This window comes from Hirundo rustica, chromosome 2, assembly GCF_015227805.2.
Source record: "Hirundo rustica isolate bHirRus1 chromosome 2, bHirRus1.pri.v3, whole genome shotgun sequence".
Taxonomy (NCBI): domain Eukaryota; kingdom Metazoa; phylum Chordata; class Aves; order Passeriformes; family Hirundinidae; genus Hirundo; species Hirundo rustica.
Genome location: NC_053451.1, coordinates 54,208,906 through 54,234,512, shown reverse-complemented (window position 1 = coordinate 54,234,512; position 25,607 = coordinate 54,208,906). Strand labels below are relative to the sequence as shown.

General features: G+C 43.5%; 2 long non-coding RNA genes across 2 annotated transcripts in view; one reads left to right on the top strand and one right to left on the bottom strand.

The window, feature by feature from the left end:
- Positions 1 to 172, bottom strand: part of LOC120748544 (uncharacterized) — a 72,991-nt gene extending 72,819 nt beyond the window's left edge. The window contains exon 1 of the long non-coding RNA XR_005699388.1: positions 59 to 172. This is a non-coding gene — a long non-coding RNA (uncharacterized LOC120748544). The remainder of the gene's footprint in view (positions 1 to 58) is intronic.
- Positions 1 to 25,607, top strand: part of LOC120748545 (uncharacterized) — a 67,768-nt gene that overhangs the window by 5,736 nt on the left and 36,425 nt on the right. Inside the window, exon 2 of the long non-coding RNA XR_005699389.2 lies at positions 10,099 to 10,139. This is a non-coding gene — a long non-coding RNA (uncharacterized LOC120748545). The remainder of the gene's footprint in view (positions 1 to 10,098; positions 10,140 to 25,607) is intronic.

Below are 25,607 nucleotides of genomic sequence, written 5' to 3'. Positions count from 1 at the left end.
GGTAGGCGAGCAGGCGGCCCCCCAGTCCCCGAAAAGGCAGTAGCTAAATGGCACTTACTGTCAGAAGACAGGGCGAGGGGGAAGCTCTTCTCTCGGTGCAAAAGCAAAATAGCCACTCGCAGGACGTTGCCAGCTTAGGAGGCGGCAAGGGAAAATAAAAAAGATCTTCCAGTAGCGGGGGGGGGTGGGGGGGAAGGGGGGACGGAAGGGGAGAGAGGGAGGAAGGGGGGGAGGAGGATTCGCCTTTTAATCGGAGAAAAATAAAATCAAAAAATAACCTCGTGTGTGTGCCCCCCCCCTCCCCCGGTTGCCTTTTTTGTGCAGTTTCAGCAAAGCTGCGAGGAAGTTGGTCCTTTTGTTCCACTATTTATAGATTGCGTCAACATTGCGAAAAGGAGAAGGCGGAGCGGTGGCACTTACTCCTCGCCGAGGGGTGATGGGGGAAGATATCGGGGTGGAGGGGCGGGGCGGGGGGGTGGACGTACAAGCCCGGCGAGTACCAGCGACTTCAGCGCTCTCCCCCACCCGCCGGCGCCGCGAGCACGGGGGGAACCGGGCGGTGCAGCGGCGGCGGCGGCGGGGAAAACCGCGCCGCTTCCCCGCCCGGCTGCCGCCGCACAGCACCGCCCCGCGGGCGGCGAGGCGAGGCGCGCCGAGCCGAGCCGAGCCGAGCGGCGGGGCCGCGGGAGGGGGAACCCGCCGCTCGGTTAGGCGCTGATCGGCTCGCCGGTACCCTCGGTCTGCCGGCAGAACCTGTTGCGACCCCCTCGTCTGGGAGCTCCGAGGGCAGGTGCACGCACCACCCGGCTCCGTTTTCTTTACGAGGTAGCGCCGAAGGGTTAACTTGGGGAGCCGAGGGGAAAACATTTTAAAACCTGGGAGTCGTGAAACTTAAGTATTTTCTCCTCCGCCGAAGAAGAAGCGGGGGGAAGGGGGACAGAAGCGGGGGGAGAGAAGGGGAACAGTCGTTTTTCTGGCCGAAGGCCAATGTTTCTAAATTGAATGTAAACAAAGAAAACTGCAAACACCAGAGGAGGGCCTTCCACCGCCGCCAAGGCTGGGGGAACGTGTTCCCAAAGGGGTGCCGAGCTTTGCACACGCCTCGTTTCCCTCCGGGTTCTGAACGCCCACGGTCACCCCGGCCACCGCCCTCGGGTGCCGCGGGACGGGGGGGAACTTTCTGCCGGCGGGGACGGCGCAGGGTAGCAAGCCTGGAAAAAGCCCAAGACAAGTGTGCTCCTTTTTGTTTTTGTTTTGTTTGTTTCCTTTCAGCTTGTTTTTTTGGGTGGGTTTTTTTGTTTCCTTTTTTTTGGGGGGGGGGGGTGGGTTTGTGTGTTTTTTTTTTTATTTGTTTGTTTGGCTTTTTTGGTGGGTATTTTTGTTTTTGTTGGTTTTTTATGTGGGTTTGTTTTTTGTTGGTGTTGGTGGTTTTTTTTTTTGTTTTTTTTTTTTTTTTTTTTTTTTGAGCGAGGCCTCGTCCCTCCCGCCCCGGGAGGCAGAGCCGCTGTGCCCCGGGCGGGCGGAGGCCGGGACCGGGCTTGCCCGAGCCTGCCGAGCGCTCCCGGCTCCGGCCTCGGGGCTCTATGGAGCTGCTGCTGCTGTTACTTGTAACGTGCTCGTGGAAACATCCACGGGACTCCTGCTCGGTTGAGCAAATCTTTCTGTGTTTAAACGGGAAAATCCTTCCTTGCTATCACACAGGCCGGTAGGTTGTCACCGCGGGGTTAGAGAGGAGCTGGAGGGAAGGAGGAAGTCTGGAGACTTGCGTGACCGTGACACTGGTTACGTGGTCGCCCTAAAAATACTCCTGGTGGACCCGTGGGCGGTTCTTGCCCAGCAGAAACACGGCCTTCGAACCCGGCGACGTTTGGGGGTTTTTCCCCCGCACCTTATTTTCGTGAGTTCTCTCCTTATGCTTCGGACAAGAGATGCCTTCGCGATGATGATTTTCTGGGGGAGAGTGCTGTTCCCTCTGAACTCTCCCCCTCCTGCTCCGCCCAACCCACGGACGGTCCCTGCTTGCGGGGGAGCTCCCTGCGGAGCGGGGAGGGCAGGTAATGCCTGAGGAAAGCTCCGAGCGAATAAAACAAATTCCGTTAGTGTGGTGCCTTTCTTGTAGCGTGCCCTGGGCTTCCCTCTCCTCTACAACTTCACCGCCAGATCTCCGTCCCACTTCGCTGCTATTGCGACAGAACACGGTGCTTGCTCATCTTCCATCTTCCGTGGGTTCTCCGTGGGGACTGCGGCTACTCTTTGCCTCTTCTGCTGTGCTTGCCAAAAAAAAAAAAAAAAAAAAAAAAAAAAAGAGAGAGAGGGAGAAGTAAGTAGTAAAGGGGAAAGAAAAAAAAAAATAACGAAAATTACATAGTTCGAAGATGGACGGTGTTGAGGTTCGGATTGGTTTTTTGCGTACAAAACCTCTGGCACAAGTGAGCTCTTTTAGCAGACTTTTAACTAATGGTGTAAAAATTGACTGGTGGTGGAAAGTAGTAAATAGTGGAAATAAAGGACAGATCGAAACTCTGAACCGTGAATAAGCCTTCTTGGAAAGAACTGAAGTGAGTAGAGAGTAGGTAGGCAATTCTCTCGCTTCTGTTCTGAAAAAGGAGTGCGACGCGTTGGCACTTTGGTGGGGTTTTTTGGTGGTTTTTTTTGTTTTGTTTTGGGTTTTTTTTTTTTTTTAACATTCTGAGAGAAATGAGTAAAGAAAGAAAAATAGCGTTGTGGTGGAAATGGGATGATAAAAGCGAGATGTAAAAAGCATAAATTCCGAAGTGGGTACGCCCGCCCCGGGCGCTGCCCCGCCGCAGCCCAGTGGCTCGGAGCCGGCGGCTGAGCTTCAGCAGAAGCCACGGCGTTCAGAAATGTTGCAACAGCACTTTGGAAGTCTCTAAAGAAAAGCTGAATTGTTGGAACTTAGGTAACTTAAGGAAACTCGTTATGACCTACATTGCTGTTCTGAGTCAGCAGCTGCAGCCCCAGCCCCGGCGGGTCCCGCCGCCGCGCACCCCGCACCCCTTGGGCGGAGCCGCCCCCCCCCCGCCGCCGCCGCCCGGGCTCGCTGCTTCCCGGGTTTACAAACAAACTCGCCTGGATCGAGACGGTTTCACTTCTGCTCTAAGGAATGCCTCCGCCGCGATTTTTTTTTTTTTTTTTTTTTTTTTTTTTTTCCCCTACTCTCCCAGGTTTGCGGAGAGAAGAGCTTGCCTGCTTCAGCGCTGTTTTACCCGCTGGTTTTTGGAGGGGAAAGAGCTTAAGCGGAGGAAAACTTTCCCCCAAGTTTTTAAGAGTTGTACTTTATTTTCCGAAGGGATACTGATTGTTTTCTGCACCGGGAAATAGCTGCCTTATAGGGAAAAGTTACTACATGTTGAACACTGCTTTGCTCTCACGATGGAGAAGGAAACTCTGAAATTCCAATCAAAAACTTACCAAACAACTTTCTATATTTCTTCTGTAATGTAAAGTAGAAGTGGCAACGATTAAACTCCAAATGTCCACACTGTCAAGATTCATAATTGAATCCAGTTTGCAGAGAGCTCGCACAGTTGCGCTGAGCGTTTGTTAAACGCACGGTCAGCGTCAGAGGAAGAACTCAAAATGTTTTAACATCTTGATTAAAGCAATCTGTGCGCGAAGGTACCGCATCACCCCGGCCAGGCGAGGGACGGGGGAAATCGTCCAGTCAGCTTTCTTTGATAGTCAAAATGACTAAAGACTCGAGATGAAATTACCTCAGAAAACTCCGCCTTTGGAAATCCGCGCTTGTCGCCTCTCCTTTGCCCCCGCCGTTCCCCCACAATTCTCACTTTTTGTTTATCGACACGTCGTTGCCACCAGCAGGAGAACTGAAATGACAAAACTTAGCTCCGAACGCCTCGATTTTCCGGTCAGGCGTTTACCGGGTTTGCGCACCACTTCGAGAGCTGCTTTTGGTATTATTGTCATGATTACTGATATATTTTTATAAGCTTCTAAGGTTTTATTGGTCGAGTACGGCAACTTACTGCATTTAATAATAGGACAGAAAAAAATCTAATTTCCTTTCCTTTATTTATTTTTTAAAATAAAATATCACAACGCTGGTAGAGACTTGATTCGATGCTCTTTCGTAACAACTTGTAGCAGCTGTGAGTTTCTTGCAACAGTAATAGTTCAGTGTCTCCTCTCAAGAAACCAGCGAAATTCAGAGACAGAGGCTGAAAGCAGCTCCCCGTGCCCCTAAGCAAAGAGGAGGTCAGGAAAAGTGCCTCCTGTGGTTTTGGGTGTCGGAAAAGAGTTGTTTCTCGGTGTGGTAGTGGCAGCCTCCCAAGCCCCGTTTCCCAGCAGATGGGTTTACAGCTGGGCACGAGGGTCCGTCCCCGCTGCCCCACCTTGGGGATGCGTCACTATCGCTCAGCCACCTCCGGCTCTGCGCTCGGCGGGTGCTGCCAACCACCGCCAAATAAAGTCAACGCCTTCGCCTGCTTGATATCTCATTTTTCAAAGAACCCCTAAAATTCCCCCGTGGTGTCATGGAAAGAGAGAGAGAGCTCTTCTTGCTCACAAGCTCCAAATGTCAAAGGCAAAGGGGAGAAGATATTTGCGCCTAAGGGAGGAAAAAGTGATAAAAAACCCAACAAAACCCACATCATAAAAGCCTAAAAATCCAAGCCCAACAATAAAAGCCCCAAATATAAATGGGGAGGAGAGAGGAGTGAGGGAAGAGGGAGTCAGAAGGGAGGGGGCTTCAGCTGTACCGGGGCTGACACGGTGCGTCTGCACTTCCAGCGAAGCGGGAGCGACTCCGGTATTCCGCTTTCTTCCTCGGCGGTTTTCTTGGGAATTCTGCGGGTGCACCGCTGTTTTTCCCGGTCTGCACGCCCCGGGCTCTGCGAGGCAGCCCCGGGACCCCGTGATCTCCCCTTACCCCTCGCTCAAACGCCTCCAGAGGGCTTGGGCAGCTCCCCAGAGGGACGAGGGCGGGCGGCAGAGCCCCCTCCGCTCCCCTAAATCGCTCTCCGAACGGTCAAGCCCACGGGACGGGCTGGGAAGGCGAGATTTTGGGAAACCTGTGCAGAGAATGGACGTGATCTGCGTGTCGAAGCGAGGCTGAAGGATCAGTAACCGCAGTTAACACTGGTCGCTTCTACCGAGATTTTTGGGACACTTTTTAATTTTTTTTTGTCTGATTTTTTTTTTGGGGGGGGGGGTGGGGGTGGGGTGGTGTCAAGAACCGCGTAATTTCGTAATCATTTTCCAGACGCCGTTGTCGATGTCCAGCGTGTGTGACCAGGTTGTTAAAGACTGGGCGATTTTTGTTCATACAAACCGGATCTCTGCGAGGTTTAATTTAACCCCGTGCAGCTCATCATCATCACGTTTCTTTTACCGAAAAATGTACCTTTCTGGGGAGCCTGCCGTCAGCTCGGTACCGCTCCCTGTTGCGGGACCGAAAAGGTACGATGCAGTGTATGCAAAGTGACTGTAGCCTTTCAGGATGTTGCTGAGGTTAAATCAAAGTCCCGGGACGGTAAGATCCAAAACCTGATAGCCGTCCAGGAACAAAATCGTTATTTTCAACTGAGGCTAGGTTTGGGGGGTTTTATGGTTTGTTTATGTTGGTGGTGGATTTTTTTTTTTTTTTTCCCCTTTCTTCTTTCCTAGCGTAGCTGGAAAGTGTCTATATTCTTTGTAAATTATTGGGGTCTTAACACGTTCTCGTCACGATTGGTTGGTGGGACGATATATACAGCAAATAATGACAGCGCTTAGCAAAAGAAATGCAGTAACCTGGGTTTGGATTACTGGTGTCCCAGTGAGCATTTGCCTTTTTTTTTCCTTTTATTTTATTTTATTTTATTTATTTATTTATTTATTTATTTATTTATTTATTTATTTAAACTTCCGTGATTTCAGAACTGTGGCCAGGAGCAGGGAGTGTAATTTCATAAATGTCCCCCATGGCAGCCTAGCCACCTCTGGCCGGAGAGGAGCTGCCGGACACCGGGACCATGGGCATGGGGACATCACTTTTCCATTCCACAAACGTTAAGTTTCTCACTCCTTTTCGTTCCCCAGTCCAAAGATTTATCCGATTATAACAAAATATCTGTGTAACGGGTCGCTTTCGTGCCAGGCTGAACATCCTGCTCATCCCCTCGATGTCAGCTTTCTCAGCGTCCTGTTTTCGAACACTCTTTTCGGCAAAGATGTCCCCAAGCCCATATTTTTCTATGTCCCCCGTCCCCCTCCCGCCCAAGTGGCATTGAGGCGGGGTTTCGTCTCTTACCAGACTTTTCACAGACTTGGGTGTAAATTCAGGTATTTGAGCTCTACAGACGACTATGTTATCTTCCTGTTTGGCGTAATTAAATTATGTGATTTAAAATCTCGTCGTAAAAAAACCAAATGCAAATACTCGGCACCTTGGGTGTCTGGTGGTACTTTTATTTCCGCTGGCACATCAGCAATTATTTAACATGTAGAAAAAACCGAAGGATCCCTTCTTTTTAGCAGAAGGTCAAACGGTGCAAGTAAGCAAAGAAGTTCAGAGAGTCGGGAAAAGCTGGAATGTCGCTATTAAAAAAAAAAAAAAAAATCATCTAAACGTCAACAACTGTTTAAGATTCCGTTCCCCCCCTCCCCCCCCTCCCCCCCATGTAACCTTTCGGAGCTGAGTTAGCTGAGTTAGCTGAGTTAGCTGCTGCTTCTGGGTTATTTACTCATTCGAGGGAGGTGCCGAGCTGCTGACGGACCCGACTGTGGTCCCGGGGCAGTTCCCAGTGAGATGGTGGTGAAGCCAGGGGCCGGGGTTCCTGGCAGTGCAGCCGTCCTTACCATCACCTCTTGGTCGGGCGAAGCGAGGCGAGGAGCAGCTGCCTGCCTGCTGCAGATATGCTTTCCAGGCTGGTTTTGGCTTCCGGGGAAAAGAGTGGCTGCTGTAAAACGTTCATATTACTCGCGTGGAAACTTTCCGGTGTGTGGGAAATATGTAAAGACAGAAACGACAATGATACCGCTTCGAAACTTAACTTTTGACTCCCCAAAAACCTTCGGGACCTGGCAGTGAATGACAATCATTTCCATTCCGCTCCGCTGAAACTGAAACGCGTGTGCTTGGGGGATTTTTAAACTTTCTTTTTCCTTTACCTCTGGAGGGTGAGGAATCTTTCATCACCGCCTGTCCTGCCATCCATGCTACGGGGCGCCCTGTCCATTTCCCGCAGGTTTCCCAGCAGGGCAGCGGGGTCTCCCTGCAGCCGGGATTAATTTTCCCCGCTCCCCCCTTTCCCCCTTTGGCTGGCCTGTGCAGGACAGAGGGATAGCTTACGCCACCGCCACCCGCCGCCACCTACCCTGTGCGCCCTGGTCGGGGACAGTGGTTCTGCAGCTGCTTCCAAATGATTCGTGTTTTGTTGTTTTCTTCCCCGCCCCCCCCTTCTTTTTTTTTTGTTGTTGTTTTTATTGTTATTATTTCTCTGCACAAGCGTCTTATCTTTTCTCGCAGGCACTGAAGTGAAGGCAGTGGGCGTGCAGGCAGCTGCGGCAGCCCGGAGATTTCACCTTTCTCCTGCTCCCCTCTGAATGCTGCCGTTAACGCCCTGGCAGTGCTGGTGATCCGACTCCAGCTGCTGCTGCTACTGCTGGTCAGTATTTACCGCCAGACAGTCGTTTATCTCTCGCGTTCAGCTTACTGTTTTTATTTCCGGGAAGAAAACGCAAAGAGGAAAAAACCTCCAACAAACAAACAAATAAACAAACAACCCGGAAAAAAAAAAAAATCTTCCGCCCTTTTCTGCAAACTTGACGCCCCGAGCTGCGGGTTTGTCCGTGCTCGTACTTTCCTGGGGAGCCGAAGCGTTGCTGGTCTTTCCCTGAGCCCAGTAACTGCAAACACCACAGCAAAGCAGCTCGTGGGTCTCATCGGCTCCTTTTCCCGTGCTTGTCTCTCTAACTGTGGCCATGCGCTATGCCGTGGCCCTGGAACTGTCTCTGAGGGCTGCACTCGCTAAGTCCCTCGGTTTCGTGCCCCCTGGCCGGTACATGGGAGGCGAGCTTCGCCCTAGGGCACCCCGGGGCACACGTGGGATGGGTACCCGCGGAGGAGCTGTGGCAGTGCCGGCACAGTTCTGGCACTGTGTTGGGACAGTTCACCGCAGTTCACTGGGAAAATCTGGGACAGCGCTGGGACAGTCTGTGACTGCGGTCGAGCAGTGCTGGGACAGTCGCATACAGTATTGGAACAGTTGCGATAGTGCTGGGACATCCTGGAACGGTGCTGGCACAAAGCTGGGTTAGACTGCGGCTGCCCTGGCACCGTTCGGGACACTGCTGAAACATCTGGGACAGTGCTGGTACAGTCTGGAACTGCCTTGGGACAGTCCTGGCACAGACTGGGACAGGGCTGGAATAGTACTGGAGCAGACAGGACAGTGCTGGTGCCTCTTGGGACGGTGCCGGGACAGCCGGAGCAGTGCGTGCTGCGAGAGGGCAGCGCCGGGTCGCGCCGAGGCCGAGGCGGGCGGGACGCGCGGGGAGGAGGGAGCGGAGCTGCCCGTGCCACCGCCGCCACACCGGGGCCGGGCCGCGGAGGGGCTGAGCCTCGGCCTCGCTTTCTGCCGCCCGCAGCGGAGACCGCCCCGGGACGCTGGCGGCTCGGCCCCGGCCCGGCTCGGCCTCTCTGCGGCCGCGGCCGAGGGTCCGTGCGGGGAAGGGCTGGCCTGCAGAGCCGGCCCCGGGCCCTCCGCTCATCTTGCCCGGGGCTCGTTCCAGCTGGCCGCCGCCTCCCCGCGGGCTCTCCGGTGACACGGGGCGGCCGAGATACGGAGTCCAAAAAGTGTCCGCATCCCGCATCTCTCCCCTGTTAAACTAGATGGTTAGCTCAGAGCTCGAAAAGGCTGTTGATAACAGCAATTCCTTCTGGCTTCTGTACAGCTGCACCAATACACCTTTGGTTCCTCCCCCCCTCCCCGTTCGATTTTTCTTTTGCCCCCTCCCTTGGAGACCGCGGGCCGCCCGCCCCGCCCCCGCCGCAGGGCCGCCCGTGCGGGTGACCCGGGGCGGCACCGCCGGCCATTCCCCCTCCAGCTCGGCGGAGCTGTTCCACCGATACTCCGCTATTGAAATTGCAAATGATTCGCCCTCTCAAAGGCTAGTAGCTCTGAAAAGATGTCTTCTTCGTTACTTTTGCTTAGAGATTTAAAATGCAGATTTTCTTTTGGTCATAATAATTTAGCGGACCAAATTCATTAAAGAGGTTTGCGTTCTACAATCCCGTGGGACAAATTTAATCGACGATGAAATGCTATTTGACTTCGCAGTGCAACAGTAGGGATTTGACTCATCAAGATGTAAATTAAGAGTAAATAGATTTTAAAAAAAGCTTCCCTGTATACATCTGAGTGTATAGTTCCTCCTTTTAACAGATTAATCAATAATACTTCTCAGTCATAAATTACTAAGTGTTCTTGAGTGAACTGAAGGAAGAGAAACCAAAATGATTATTGAATAAAAATGGCTAATGTATGGAGAAACTTTCAGTATCTCTAATGTATATCTGCATAAATAGAAATGAAAGTATTTGGGTGATGAAATGTGTGTGCTTGTGGCTTTGGAGATTTGCAACGTGCAAATGTAATAGTACTGCTCCTGCTGAAGTGCTCACTCATACTAGCAATGCTCCGTGCTTCGGGACAATGCTAGCTACTGGTCTAGAATTCAAACTAGTTTTGAATTGTTGCTTCAAGGTATGCAAACTCCAGAGAGAAATGAGATTTCAGCAACTTCACATGTCTGTGTATTACCGGATTCTACATGGTCTAATGTGCAACTGTGTATTTATCACTCTTTTGAGAGCCCAGATTTTCTCATGTATTTCACAACAAATTGAAGCACTTGATTTGGAAGTGTGTATCCTACCTTAGAAGCCAGATCCCTGATCTGATGTCAGTATCTAGCTAAAGGTAAAAACTTTAAAACATTATATGGAAAATAAGAAGTCTTGTCAGTCTAAAATGATATTCAGAAAGTATATGCTAATCAAAAGCTAGTTACATAATTTTAGTAAATACTTTTTTTTTTTTTTTTTTTTTTTTTTTTTTTTTTTTTTTTTGACAGGTCAAGTGAGTGGCTCAGCAGTGTGTGACACTACAAAAACTGTAAGTTAACACGACCAACACATGGTTTACACACAATCCTTTCTCGTACACTTTGGCTATCTGTAATACAGGTCTCAGAAAACAGACCAGCAACACTAGTTCACTTCCCAGAATGATATTTAGTTCAGAAACTTTAGCAAAGTTTTCCACATGAGACTCTTATTTACTTGAGAGCATCTTGAATTGTTTGGTGCTTGGGTAGCTCAGATGGGGTCTGAATCCCCAGAGGTCATCTGGGGTCCTTGGGCATCTGACTCCTGTTTAAATATTTTTTGCTGGGCAGTAGGAGGTAAGTATCTGAATAGCTTTAGATTCTGAACCTCAATTTTTTTCTTAGGCATTACATCAGAGATCTCTCATTGCACCTGTAAATGTACACTTGCTAGAAAATAACCTTGGACAAGAATATCCTACTCCTAATAAACAGATTTCATCTCTTCTGCTCTAGTGGCCTGCAGTTCACTGTTAGAGAACTGAGCTGCATTTTGTAGTTGGCGGGAGGTGAGAGTATATCCTCAGTAAATCTCTTTGCTCTTGAGAACAGGAGAGAAACATAAGTCTATTGAAAAGGAGCCTCTAAGGTTAATTCCATACTTCTTAATTGGAAGGAAGAAAAAGAAATCCCAGAAAAAGTGGAAGAAGGTATGGGGGGAAAATGAAAACAAAAATTCAGTGCAAGAACACAGCAAGAATGAGAAAAAAGAGTGTTGTGTTTGTGATATCCAGGGGCATATATAAATCAATATATAGCTAGACAACTTATATAATGTTCTCAAAGCTTGTATTATCAATATGAGGATAGAGAGAATCATAGTTGGGTGGTATTCTCCTGAATATGGGTAGGTGGAAGTTTTGTGCTTAATAGAAGCTAGTTCCAGCTGCAGTAGAACCATTCACCATTGCAGTGCCACACAGAAGGACTTATCTGAAAGCAGTTATTATGTCTTTATAACAATCATTTTGAGGAAGAAATTAATTTTCTTTTTTTGTAAGCAAAATAGCTGATTTATTATAGTTTTTCTTTTATTTCTAAATTGGGAGGGCTACTGCAGGAACAGGTATGGTACATAACATATGTCTGACTGACTGGCCTATCTCCACATCCCAGCTGCTTGCCTACCTCATGCCAAGTTTGAGAGAAGTAATGGGTCTTATGTGGTCTCCCAAAGCTCAACAGATTGTGGGTCAGTCAATGGATTCCTATCAGGCATGAAGGATGAACAGGAGCCTTTCCATAACAGTGAATTCTAGCCCAGAAACTCTCACCAAGGAACAGTAATTCACAGTACCTGAGCGTGTTTTATCATGCAGAAGGCAATTACATGGATTTTTGGGTTATTGATATCATATGGCTATGCACACTAATTGTATTGGCTGATTGAAGAAACAGGACAAGGCTAATTAGCAGATTTTTTTTTTTTTTTTTTTTCCACACTAGCCCTGAATGTCGTCCTGCTAAGATCATTGCACTCGCAGAGCTCTCTAGAACACGTGCATGCACTTTCCACCTTACTATGAAAGTCATCTACTGGGAAAGTTTGTGATTGTCTCTACTCCTTCCTTTTGGAGCTCTAGGTCTCTGAGGAAGGAAAATAAGCATGTCATATGAAAACCCCCTAAAGTTTGTGCTTGATATTTTAACTTCCCTTTGCAAGGCAGCTGCTGCTTTTGCACGTGTGGGAATCTGGTGAGCCGTACAATCTTAGACTGAGGATTTCTATTCACTAGGGATTAGCTGAACTGTTTTCCTAAATCAGTCACCAGATCTGGATTCCAAATTAACAAAGTGGTGCTGAGCAATAATGTAGACTGTAGGTAGCAGCTGTGCAAATTTATTCACTGAAAGCATTATAAAAGCAGGCTGTCTAACTGCCTTAGCTTTAGTGCAGTGAACTCTGAGCAGTAGCGAACTTACTGAATTTACAACAAGTAAAAAGCTCAGGTTCATTCAGCTCCAAGGATGCTGAATGAGAAGTGCTGGTCTTTGCGCAATTACTCTAAACACAACTGCTCACAACAAAAAGTTTAGAAGATGCATAGTGACTGTGTCCTAGAAAATAGAGGTAAAAGGGACCTCAGAGATCACTGAACCTCTCCTTATGCCCTGATGATCTGCTACCCTTTATTTTTTCCATTTGTCTAGCCTGTTTCTAAAGATATCTAAAGATATAAAGATAAATATATATATACAAATGGAGATTTCACACACTCCTCATGCAATCTATACCAGTGTTTAACCACCCCTCATGCCAGAAGTGTTTTCTTGGTGCATCTTCTGTAGTTATCGGTGGACTAAATAGTTTTCTTCACAGGTGTGCTATTTTTTTTATCTCTCACAATTCTTCTCTCTCTTTTCTGAGCTCTGTCCATTTTTTTTATTGCTGTATCTCAAATTAAACTTGGTATTCCATCCAGGACCTTGCCACAATTCAAGTCTATCTTACTCTTTACTCTTACTATCCCACTGTGGGCTTTTCTCTTTTTTAATATATATATATATATATTTATTGCAGCAACACCGTTGATTAAACTCTGGTTGTTCTCCCCTAGCTCCTTTCTATGGGGCTGCTGTCTTACTACTTCTTGACTAGCCTTTATTTGTGTAGTGTGAAAGTGCAGGACTTTCCGTAGGTCCTTACATAAGTTTGCCGCCAAATTTTAAGACTATTTCTCTAACTTGTTAAGATAATCTGAATTTCAGTCGTATTTTCCAGTGAGCTGGTCTCTATGGGATTATCTGCAGTAATGAATAAGCGTATTTTATCTTCCTTCATTCAGGTTGTTAATGGAAATATTGATAAGCCCCAAATTTAGCATGGATTCCTGAGGAATTCCACTCTCTATGTGCTTCCATTTCAGTAACTAACCACTGATAAATGCTTCTAGTGAATGATTTCCCAGCCAGTTTGTACTCGTCCTATATCAGTTTCCCCTAAACTGTGTTTCTGTGTCTGAGGTAGAAGATTAATACATGTCAGTGTCAAAAACAGTCAAGATATGACACCTCCTGCTTCTCCCATCTGTTATCCTGCCATAGAAAGAAATTAGATTCCACCTAGTCTTATCCAGAAAATTCCATATATGCTTAATTCAAGCCTTTGTGAGGCCTGGAGCACCAGTTCCCAAACTGTGCCCTCAGGTGAATGCTGGGCCTTTTAGGGGGTGCGCCAGCCTGCCTGAAATCAGACTGGAGAAGAGGGGCTCACAGGCTGAAGTACCCCTGCCAGGGTTACTGTGGTGTTGCAGTCTCAGCAGTGGGGCTGCTAGAGCAATCTGATGTGAGACAATGCCCTTGAGCATTTTCCATCTGTCTTTTCTACAGGTGAGCATGGTGTCTTAAAACACCAATGCTTGAGCCAGATAACATTCAGATGCTATTTGTAGCAAAATAGTTGGATCATTGGGACACACACACACAAAAAAAAAAAAAAAAAAAAGCCACCAACATTGAAATGTTACTTTCATTCAGATATAAAATGAAAATGCGTGGAAAATGATCTGTAGAGGAGAAGGGGAGATACAGCTTGCAGCCAGAGATCTGAAACCTGCAGTCATTAACTTGATCATTAGCAGGGCATGCCAAGATGAAACAAGTATTAGGGAAAAACGTGATACACATTATTGTGGTTTAGAGTTATACAGTGTGTACCATGTCACATTACATTTCTTACAGTCAGTAGAGAGAAGTAGGTACTTTAAATATATAACTCATCTAGTCTACTTTAGAGAGACGTACCCATAAATACTCGATTGTGCAGAGCATGATTTGACAGATAAGATGTAGACATATGTATTTTGTGTGTCTAATGTTAAATTATGTGGGGTTTTTTGTTTGTTTTCTTTGTGTCAGGTGCATAATAAATCACTTTGGTTCTCTCAATTCTTGTGGAAAGAGGGGCAATATCTCCACATTTGGAATGTGCCATTAGTTTGAATTTTAGGAAAGCTTGATAGCAACAGGGCACTATTTAAATATAGAATATCTAAATGATCCAATTATAATACCAAATACTTCTAGTCAGCTTGATAGATCACTTCTGTCATAGCTGTCATCATTCCTGTTGTTGTCTGGTTAAGAACTGCAGGTTTAGATGGAGTCTCTACTGTCTGAAAAAGTCTTAAGAAAGAGGATGGCTTTTTGGCTCACATTAGGGAGTTCCTGTTAAGAAACTGCCACTGGGTTATCTGTGAGATATGGAAGATAATCTCAATAGTTTTCTAATGCAGATTTACTGAACAGTAATAAGCACCTCTGCAGATACTTAGAGTGTAAGTCCAATATATAGTTCACTTTGTTAGGCTGATCCAGATTAGTTTTCTCCAAGTGCCTTGTCTTAGACAAATCCTGAGCTTGTCTTTGATCTGCTGACAGAGATAGACTCTCAGTGCTACAGTATCTGTGCATCCGAGTGGCAAGTGTCACTGATGGAGTTCTAGAGGACTGTGCCTGTCCCAGAGCCAGTGGCTTCTACGTTGCTACTTGAGGGGTTCTAGAAGCAAAATAATGGCATTGGAATTTTATTGTAAACGGATAGATTTGATGACTTTTTAAAATATATAGGGTCACAGTATTAAAAATTGATAGCATGTTTTCTACTTTTTTAAGATTGGTATATAAATGACCAAAATGCTGAACAGCAGTTTTTAAGGTGGTTTTGCCAAGGCACAGAGAAGAGACATTTTATGAATCCATTTACAGTGGTATGCAGAGCATGGGACACCATTTATGTGTGAATTTCCCTTAGTGTTCAGTGATGCAAATAAGAATGTCCATCCTTAAACTGAGCTGGGAAATTCAATTCAGTTCTAAAATTTGGTAAAAACTCCTAAGAAACAGATAACAGTAACATGATAATTAATTTCAGGAATGAAGAAACACAGGCAGGTGAAGCTGGAAATGTAAAAGAACACTTGGCTTTAAAATGCTAATTGCCATGTTCATACTTCTCCTCCCAAACATCACTTTGTTGGTAGGCACTGTATTATTGCTGTAGGACCCCACAGAAGTGGTGGGTGTAAGCTTGGACCATCTAGAACAAATGACAAAGTACTTTTTCAGTTCTGGGGATAAGGTCATTAAAATATAATGCCAGAAAATTGCCTTAACTCAGTGCAAATGGACAGCTTGTTTCTGAGAACCCACAGGGTTTTAACAGTTATGTTAGAAGATTATGAAATTGCAGTTTTCATGGTGATCCCCCAACCCATCTGTTTTGAAAAGCTCAAAGAGTGAGGTCGTATTTCTGGGTCTTTGATAACATTATTCTGCAGGGAAGTTGCTGAAGAAAATGAAACTGATGTTTCTATATGACAGAGTTTTCAGGGTTTTCTTTGGTGTCTTTGTTTCAAGGATTTTACAGGGAACTTAAAAAGGTGCAAAAGTACTGCATGACATTGCATGCTCAGTTTTGTGTCTGCTACGTAAATGTATTTATTGTGCTATGTAATTGATGTGGCTGTAAGTGTGAGTGTGATTTTTTAGACATAACAATGATGAAATTGCTCAGTTTGTATTCAAAGATTCAACAATAATGTAGTTATGCACTTTAAATTTGCAAGGGTTACACCACCAACCCCTGCCCCAATAAGTAGGAGGACTACTTACAGAAGACATTGAGAAGGTTCAGTTACTCCTCTGCTTTTTTTTGGCTCAGTTTCCAATGGTAATGTCCCTTCCCACATCTCTCAAAACCCTGAATTTCAAGGCAGGGATGGGGGTAGCAAGGTCCCTCCTACTGTAAGAGAAGAGTGTGTTCCTAACCACCTGAGGAACCTGAACACAAGCTCGTGGGACCTGATGAGGTGCATCCCAGAGTCCTGAGGAAATTGGTTGATGTAGTTGCCAAACTGCTTTCCATTGTTCTTGAAAAGTTATGGCAATCCTGTGAGGTCACCAGTGCCTGAAAAAAGGGAAACATCACCCCCATTTTTAAAGTGGTAAAAAGGAGGATGCTGGCAGTAATGAGCCAGTTCTGGACTCCCCAGTACAGGACAAGACTTGTTAGAGTGGGTCCAGAGGAGGGTCACAAAAAAGATCAGAGGGTTGGAAAATTTCTGCTATGAGGAAAGACTGAGAAAGTTGGGGTTGTTCAGTCTGGAGAAGAGAAGGCTCTGGATAGACATTATTGTGGCCTTTCAGTATGAAAAGAGAACTTCTAAGAAACACGGAGGGATTTGTAGTGACAAGGAAAAGGTTTTAAACTGACAGAGGACAGGTTGAGATTAGACATAAAGAAGAATTTTTTTACTAAAGGCAGTGAGATACTGGCACAGGTTTCCCTGAGAAGCTGTGAATGCACCATCATTGGAAGTGGTCAAGGTCATATTGCATGGGCCTTTGAGCAATTTGAAGTCCCTGCTCGTGACAGGGAGATTGGACTACATGGTCTTTGGAGATCCCTTCCAATCCAAACTATTGTGTGATTTTATTACCTGTTTATGTGGCTGTTTAAAAAAGATTTTTTTTTTTTTTTCCTGAAGAATAGGCCAATATTACAGGCTGGTGTTATTTAAAAGAATGAAAAAAGATAGTGTTCTAATCCTGGATATGACAGTGTTGCAGTCAAAGACAAGTCTCTAGAGTGACTTGTTAGCACAGAATTACAGAAAGCAGTGCTGGAGCAGATATGAGGTCATCTACTCATTACTTCTGATCAAATCACATTAAATAGTCTATGTTCTCTGTAACAGATATTTGAGTAACCTGCTTTCCAAGACCTCCAAGCGTGGAGATTGCAGTATACCTCTCAAGGTAGTTAAATCCAGTGTTTAATCATTTTAGAAAACTGTCCTTTTTGACATGTGCAAATTGCACATACAAGCCTAATCTGCAATCTGAGTCTCTTTCACTGCAAGTTAAGCCCACTGCTACCTTTTCTGGATCTTGTTTTGAAAATGATTGAGGATAACTTATTTTTCTTGACTTCCAGACATTCTTGTAACTTTATTTTTATTTTCCGTCTTTCCTCATGCATTCCTAGATGCCACAAAGAGAATGATCCCTTCATACGCCTCGTCAGATGTGCATCCCATCATATGACGACTGTTTTGGTTTTTATAACCAATTAACACTGCTGATTAATCTTCAGTTTATTAATTTTTTTTTCTTGGAATTGTTCCTTAGCCTAATATCCTTCAAGTGCTGTCCAAGTGCAGAATTTTATTCTTGTCTCAATAGAATTGTCTCCTATTTTAAGACCATTTCCTTTTTTTTTTTTTTTTTAGGGTAATTTCATTCATCACTAAACTAGTCTATTCACCTATCTGTCAGTGAGAGTTGTGAGGCCTGGGAGAGATATTAGATGTTTACCTTCTGGGTAACTGTAGATGTCTACAAGTGACTTGAGTGTCTAAGTGCCCTTTGTAGTCATATAAATATAGATCACGGTATCACTAAGGTGGGAAGACCTGCAAGATCAAGTCCAACGTTAGATCTAATATCACCATGCCCACTAAACCATGTCACAAAGTGCCACTCCCAGTCATTTTTTGAGCACTTCCAGGGATGGTGACTCCACTACTTCTCTGGGCAGCCTGTTCCAATACTTAACATATATTTCAGTGAAGAAATCTTTCCTAATATCCAACCCGAACCTCCCCTGAGGTAGTTAGACTAGTCAATAGATTCAATGGAGCTTAGAGACAATTCATATCACTCTTATTTAGACATTCATATTTGGTCAGCTGAACAGATCATTAGTTTTTCCTTTTATCTCTAATTAATGTTCGTTCAGTGTAAACGTATGAAAGGAAGCTTTTTGGTCTACTCTAGCTCAGAAGACATTATGAAAAAACATCATAAAGCTCTCTTAGAAAGACATTATAGGGATTTTATGGCTTGAACAGTAATAACTGGAAGTAGGAGCCCCAATTACGCCTTTCTTTCTCATCTCTTTGTTCACATGGAACAGCTCTGCCTCTCACCTGCCTACTCCTAGTTTTTAATTATGAAAATATTATGGAGGAATCTTGTTATCTAGAGCAAGATTAAAAGCTTATTTTTCTTTGAGTCTTTACTTTCTCTATGAAGACTCTATCCAAAGGTGAAAAGCAGCCCCAAACTTTACAAATCTTTACTCTTCTGTTCCTTGGCAAGGTAGTAGATCACTCCTAGTATTTGCTTGGATATATTAATTAGGGATAGTTTATTATTACTTTAATTCATCGTTACTACATATTTTTGTCACAGATGTTTTTTGGCAAATAATTAAAATAGCATGTGATTTCCTTTAATGGTCAACTTTATAAAATTCTCAGGCTTTAAGCCACATGTGAAAGGTGTATGACATGATGGACATAATCTATGCTCCCCTCCTGAGAAACAAGCCACATTCCTTTGAAATGTGCAGTTTGACATTCTTTATGAATGCTCAGGGAAGACTTGGGAGTCAAAATTTTAGTCTTCGTGATGTATAAGACTATGATGATAATATCACCTCTTAGTTGCATTTGTGCCATAAGGCTCCAATGTTTTCCTCTTCTGAAAAGCAGATGTCTGAGGTGGGATTCTTCTAATCTAATTGTAGATGTCTGCAATATGAATGTTTGTATCTCAGCATGTCACCTTAGGAGAGAAGTGGGTACTTCTGAAGTATTCTTCATCTTACCTATTTTTGACATTTCCTTTTTGGTGGGAAGTGTTAAAAGTGTTAGAAGTGTTTGTTTCTGTCTTCTTGCGTCCTGTTGATGAGAGCGCTGAGGCCACCCACTGTCCTCAGCTGCACTCAAGACCAGTGTTTCCAGGAGATTAGTGCTGTAGCAGCAGTCAGCTGTCACTGAGGCCCATAGAGAAAGGGGGGACAGCTCTGGGCTAGCCTTTGAGCCCACCTCATTGACACTAAGGCAGTACATTACAGCTGGCAGTGGAGTTTGAGCTCTCAGAAGCAAAAGAATAACTAATTTTAGTTTCTAGATTTTCAGTATCTTCTCAGTCATTGATGAAACTTTCATCTTCAAAGAACACAATGTCCCAATACTTGGGGCACTTTCATACCTACATCTCCCCCTTTGGCCCTGATGTTATTGATGTTCTTGGATGATATCCCTGGACTAGATTCACTCTAGAAGTGCAAACAAACCATCATTTTCAGGGAGAAAGTGTTCTTGTATTTTCATTTGGCCACAGGAAATATTTTTCATCACAGGTTTTAGTGGGGAACTAGAATCCAGCCAATCCCTCTGGTGCCTTTGCTATCAGGAAAAAATGATCTATCAGAGCTCATTTAGTGGGAACTTCAGCCAGACACTTATGAGTGCAGATTCTTTGTTATTTTCTTGTTATGTGGTTCCTAAATTTCTAAAGGTCTTGACATACATTTTCTACCAATAAGAAAAAATCCCTCTTCATGAGATTTAAGTATCTTGCTTTTATCTTTAATGGAGCCATGCTTGAGTGTCTGTCATCATGTTCACTAAATCATCTGTCAATGAAATCCACATTTTTAGTAGCCATTACCTCAGCTCAGGGATAAATGACGTTCTAGCTTTCATGTTAATCCTCCATATTATTTTCAGGTGGGTAGGGTAACACTGAGGCCACATCTTAAATTTATTCTAAAGGTAGTTTCAGATTTCTTATTAATCAGTATATCTACTTACCAATATTTTTTTCCCATGACCCAGCTCACAAGCAGAAGGATCAAAATGTTCATTCTTTATGAGCATACTGCTGTAGCCAGACAAAATTATTCTACAAAGCTGTGACGCTCTTTGGTCTTGAACAGCCTTTGTTGTTCAGGATCAAATCTGAGAAAACATAGCATCAACTTTAGGCTCATTCAGAGTGAGTTAACAGACTTTGTCAGAGGCACATCTGATGCTATCAGACTCACCAGCCCATCCCAAGGCATGTACAACTGGAGCACAAGGCACTGCCACAGCCTATGCTGGCAGAGTTGCAGTTGCTGAGGGCTGTAGAGACACTGTGCAGTCATTGATACTCATATTCATGAAATGTTACATGTGCTGGTAGCCCAAAGGCTTGAGGGACACCAGTTCTTCAGTCTTCGTAACAATGACTAGCTTTCATTTACTGGTGTGACGGCACTCCTAATGAAACACTCAGAAAGAGCTTCCCAGGTGCCAAAACTTAAAGGAAGAAGAGGAGTTGCTTTTGTCACTGTTCTTTGATGCATTCTTTGTATATAGCTCCCCCACTGGCCCTTCTGTTCTGCAGGAGGAAGGCTTATTAGTGAACTGGGAGCTGCTGAATAACATGGTGGTGTCTTATTTATGTGCTTATGGGATGGAGAGCAGAGCTGAGCAGGTAACGCACACACCTCGCTGGGGCACACAACGACATTAGAAACATTTGACTTCCTATGCAGAAGAGATTTCCATTTAGAATGGGTCTTACCTGCATAAAGCATCCTGAAGTATCATAGCTACTACAAGGTTAGTGATCTTCTGTATTATTCCTTGTAAAACACTTAATGTGAAACACTGTGCTGTATCTTTGCCAGGTATTCTCATTGTTATTATTATAAACAGCAAACAATGAATGTTTGCTAACATTATTTCTATGACTTTTTTCATAGGAATTAGACCTCATTAGAAATCAGAAGCGGGATTTGTTTTGTGTACTGATAAATTATTAAACCCAGTAATACATAGCAAGATTACATGCCAACCCACAGAAATCCTTCAGAGTTCTTATTTTAAACCTGTGTCAATGAACAGTTTATTCTGAAGCATTTCAAATGTGTATGCATATGCATTATATACATGTATATATATTTTATATATATATATAGGTAGTGACAAAGCAAGTAGTTTAATACATTTTATGGCTCCAGCCTGGAGTTCTGCATACAGGAACCTGTGTGTGGTCAAGGAGGCTTGCATACTTTTGAACTCTAAGTTGGCCTAATAAAAGATATCATACTACAGTGCTTGCTTTGTCAATCCTGTTTTGCTGGCTCAAAATGACTTGCAAGATTAATTTTCAATTTTTAACATAAAACCCAAGAAAAAGAAGTGTTTACTTACTGCGAGGAGTTGATTCCATGTTAATGGCCCTGAAGGAGGCTTGTACACAAGGTACAGATTGTTGCCGATTTGATGTATATTCATGGTACAGAATATGAAAATGAGAAGTTATACCATCTTGAGGATTTTGTTTTTATAAGTTAAAAAAGCTTTTAAGTAATCATACTGTGTGTTTGATGGTGGAAATTAGTATGAATGTTTCTGGCTGTGGAATGATGTGATGTGGTTATACATTTCTGTTTTCACTGCCTGCTCAATATTGGCCTTTTTCAAATACAGATTACCATGTCGATGGAAGGAATTTACAGCTCTGGCCCCCTTGTCTCACTCTGTGTTAAAACACCTTTTTTTTGTACTTTATGTTATGTATCCTCCCAACTGCATTTTTGTGACAGAAAAAGGAAATGTCTGTGGACTGAGACCCTAAAAATGTGGAGCTTTACTATTTAACTGAATGAAACAAGTATTATTTTCCACTTACCTTGATTTCCTGTGGAGTGAAATCTTGCTCCTCTGAAACCAGTAGCAACCACTCTGCTGTGTATGACAGGATGGAGAGTCCATCAGTGATCCCTTACCAGCTAGTGACCTTGCTTACTGGAAGCTCAGAAAAAAACAACCCTTAATAATAATAATGATAGAAAGAATACTCTTTAAAAAGTCAATATTTAGGACTGTCAAATAAACCCCAAGCTGAATACAAAACCTGTATGTATGATGTATTTAACACTGTTAGTTTTGGAGCCTCACAAGCCAGATAGAACTGCACGATCTGTTTGTGTTCTGTAGGCTGTTACACTACATCCCTTACTTACCTCATCTTGTGGGCAAGGAGCTGCTTGCTCTGACTTCATGGAATTGCAGCTGTATTTGTGGAGTGCTCTCGTCCTTTGGCACTGCCTCCCCTGTACACTAATACAGCTTAAATGCACCAGCATTTTCACTGGAAGCAAACTTCAAAATTTGTCTTTAATCCTGATGCAATGCATATTCAGAGTTTTTTATTTTCCTGGAGTTTAGTACCAGCCAGAGGAAAACATACTTGACTGATGCTCCCACCACCCAGCTGTGGTTTCTAATGACAATAATTAACAGCAAGATATTTTAACAGAAAAATGGGGAGCTCAGAAATGCAGTCCAGCAGCTTCAGAGATATGATTTTGTTCACTTCTAAGGATTCCAAAGTGCTTAACAAAAAATATTACAGGCAGGATGGGCAGCTCTGACCATTGTGAGGGTCTTCTAGTGCTTCCTGTTTTAATATTCTGGTGGGTTTGGTTTTTTTGGTTTTTTTTTTGGTTGTTGTTTTTTCCTCCAGAGCTCTGCCAACGTGGATGTATTTAAGCTAAATGTTTTTTTAATCCAATGCCAATCTCCGTGTTTTTAAGATTTTGAACTGAAAAGTGGCTGAACTATTTATAAGAAGAAGGCTAGCTTTTTGCTTTTTTAAAAAAATAATATCTGCCTCCCGTATTTTTGAGCAAAGACAGGCCTTTCTCTGCCTTTGAATCAGGTATATGCCTTTTGCCAACCTCACAAAGCCCTTCAAGTTTGTTCAAATGTTTCAAGACGTGGAAAAAAACACAGTTACCAAATATCCCATAGAGGTTTACTAAAGCCTAACAGCAAATATTTCCAGAGATTTCATCTTCTCCGCCTTGCACAGCTCCTTCCCATGATCAGACTTTCCATACACCATCCTCACAGGATGACTGAACAGTCACTAGCTGGGGGCACCAGAGGCCAAAACTGAGGCAACCCCTGTAGTGTTGTCCCTGGGCGTTACTTTGAGCCGCAGTGATGCTCTGCAGTGGAACTGGGATTAGGGAGCCAGTCTCTTCTGAGCTGGAATGCAATCCAAATTTTAGTTTGTATGCTGTTGGCAAGCCTCCAGCATAGTTTCTCTTTGCCACTAGCCTGAATGCACATGGAGAGTTGGACAACCTCAACAAGACCCTGAGCAACCACATCTAATGGTGAAATGAGTCCTGCTTTGGGCAGGGGGTGGGAATAGACAACATCCTGAGGGTTCTTCCCTGCTTCAGTGAGTCCGTGGTTCTGTGATTCTTTACTGACCCTTTCTCCACTAGTGCGTGTAGCCTAAAGGCAACATCCTACTTGGTGGATTTCTGTAGGTGTGATGCACAGAAAGGAAATAGTATTTATTACTTTATTTTTAAAAACAAGTGTATTCAAAACACCTCATTAAGATAGTATTCAAGATGCATGGACAGGTATCCTAAAATTAAGATTTTAAAAAAATATATCTCAGTGACCTCAGTATGCTTCTAACGTGTTTGTTTGGAAACACTGACTAGTTTTGTGATAGCACTGTGTTTTCACTCATATGGCTTCATCTCTATATCTAGCATGGATCTGCTCTGGAGATGAAGCAGCTTTGAGGAGAGTTGGTAGATGGTGACTGCAGAACTCTAGCTTATTGGTTGAGAAGGTGCAAGGTATTTTCTGAATGAAACAGGACATGGTAGAAAAAGAAAGCAAGATATCCAGGTTTAGGTATTTGAAGTCTATTCTGGAGAGCTGGACAATATTCTTGCCTCTTCAACTGTCTTCTTGTGGGGTAGTGGGCAGACTTTTCCCCAGTGATTATTAATTGCCGAAAGACCCTTTCTGCTTGTTCCAGTAGTATCTGGAACAAGATGACTGTGCAAATGTCATCCAGCAATCACAACTCTTTCTTTGGTAAAGTTGTCTATGACATTCCATCTAATAAAGCCCTCATCAAGTCAGGTTAGGTAATTATTACTTCCTTATATCTGTTTATTTAATGCTCACCTTCTATTTATATTTCTACTTTATACTTATAAATATTTATAAATAATTATTTGTCAATGGATTGGGGAAACTATCTTGAAAATCTCTGAAATTCAATGAAATATTCAGGCAGCATATGAGATTCTTTTTCAAACCTCAACAGGGTTAATTAGATCCTGCAGTTCATTTATTTGCACTGAAGTCAATTGGAGTCTTACTTGTGGAAAGTCTGCAAGACCAAAATTATGCCCAATGGGCACATAGCTCTATAGTAGAAAATGTCAGCTCCGGATATTGGTATTTCTGACTTCTCATCGGTTAGACTCTCTCTACTCCCACACTATTTCTCTCTTTCTCAATTTGCTTTTCTTGCCTTTTTATGTGAGTGGGGTTTTTTGTTTGTTTGTTTGTTTTGTTTTTTTTTTAAATGGTTCTTAGAACTTGCTGTATATATGGTACACATTTTCATTTACAGATCACTGAAATGGATAGGTAGATAAATAGGTGGTTTTCTGAGCTTGTGAAATATGTAGCTTAATATAAAACTGTCTTCTAAGTCTGTTTTATCAATTGTATAAAATAATATTTTTAAAATTATATTTCTGGAGTATATTTTCAGCATTTCTTATTGGTGTTCTTGATCAATGTTTGACAGTTCCTTAATCTGTCTGATATAACCTGAATGAATAGCAGCATTTAAAAATGTAGCTTCAGGGACTCCTCAGGAGGTTTCTTTGTAAGTGTACATTTACTAGTTCATCTGTAAATTTATTTTATGAGGTGTTTAAACCTCAAGAAAACTGAAAAGCATAATATTAAAGCCTGGTTTACATCTACTGAAGTCAATGGGAACTTTGCAATTGACTTTAATAGTAGTCTATGTCCTCTAATTATGAAAGTGGCAAGGATGATATACACAAAACCACAAGGAGAATTTTCTGTTTCATCATATCCTAATTCTGTTTGCAGATGCATTTGCAAAGTACAATGCGGTTTGTTCTTGAAAGAAACAATTCAGTGTTTGGACCTAATCCTTAACCATGTTGATACTTTAGGTTGTGTTTTCCTTCTCAAAAGATCACAGATTGTTCATTTTCTCTGGGGTTCATGGAGCTGACAAGGTAAGAAATCCAGACAAATGTTCAAATTTTCAAAAGGCTTTTGAAAATTTCACTTTTGATTTTGATTTTACATCTGCCCTATGATGTGATTAATGGAAGAAGTTGATGAAGCAGTTTTCTTCATAATTTTTTGGTGTTATTCATGTGATCCATTTTGACAAGGTTCCTGGAAATGTACGTAATATCTGTAGCACATATGTATGTTTTCCCTTAAGGTTCATTGCAGTGTAGTAGAAAGTTTCCACCACACAATTATAATTCCAGGCATCATTTTTTTTTATTGTGTTAGTGAGATTGAGTGACAGTACACCACAACAACAAAAAAAAGACTCCCAGAATTCAGCTTTCTTTCGTGTTAGTGTAACAAGCACAGCAGTCTGAACTGGCTAGATATGGTAAGTAATTTATAGTAGTTAATAATGCTAGACAAAAATTCCCACAAGCTTCTTGCTGAGTCTGTTTCAGATATTACTCACGTGGTGGCTTAAATACCGGTCTTGCTTCGCACTTTTGATACTTGTGAAAGATTTAGATATTTTGTTGGTAACTGGAGTTGGTAGAGCTGCAGATAAGAGTTTGCCACAAG